The sequence below is a fragment of the Oratosquilla oratoria genome, chromosome 1 (assembly GCF_046742065.1).
Source record: "Oratosquilla oratoria isolate Oo_2021 chromosome 1, ASM4674206v1, whole genome shotgun sequence".
Classification (NCBI taxonomy): domain Eukaryota; kingdom Metazoa; phylum Arthropoda; class Malacostraca; order Stomatopoda; family Squillidae; genus Oratosquilla; species Oratosquilla oratoria.
Window position 1 is genome coordinate 115,037,926 of NC_134777.1, and position 908 is coordinate 115,038,833.

A 908-nucleotide genomic window follows, 5' to 3' on the forward strand; every position below is an offset into this window, starting at 1 on the left:
ACCTTTTACCTTTATATGTATATGTACACATACACGTGTACATATATAATCTACTACACAGTTATCTCGAATTATGACAAAAGACACAATATAGATTTAATATATCTAGAATTTGCAAAAGCTTTTGATACCGTCCCACACGAAAGACTACTTACTAAATTAGCTTTACACGGAATAAATGGTAGCCTATTAAGTTGGACTAGTAATTGGTTGAATGGTCGAAAACAGAGTTGTTTTAAATGGAAAAACTTCTAGATGGAAAATTTTTACAAGTGGAGTTCCTCAGGGTTCCGTTCTTGGGCCACTTCTATTCATAGTATATATAAATGATATAGATCATGGACTAAAATCTACTGTTTCCAAATTTGCTGATGATACAAAACTGTGCGGAGTGGCAAATGATCACTCAAACCAATTAGATATTCAAGAAGATTTAGATCAATTACAGCAATGGTCTGAAAAGTGGCTAATGAAATTTAACACAAGTAAATGCAAGGTAATGCACATAGGTAAAAATAACAGTAAGTACGATTACAAGTTATGGAAATCCGTTAACAAAAGTGAATAGTGAAAAAGATCTCGGCGTAATTATCAGTAATGACCTCAAATCATCCAAGCAGTGTATTTCAGCCTCTGAGAAAGCAAATAAGATTCTAGGACTGATTGCGCGATCTTTTGATTTCAAAAGTCCATCACTCATTAACAAGCTATATAAATCGTTAGTTCGTCCACATTTGAAATATACTGTTTCCGTATGGTCACCGAATCTCATTAAAGGCATTGACAGACTAGAAAAAGTACAACGGCGAGCCACAAAACTGATTCCATATATCAAAAATAAATCATACGAAAATCGACTAAAACACATGAATCTGTTTTCCCTAAAAAAGCGTAGACTCAGAGGTGAC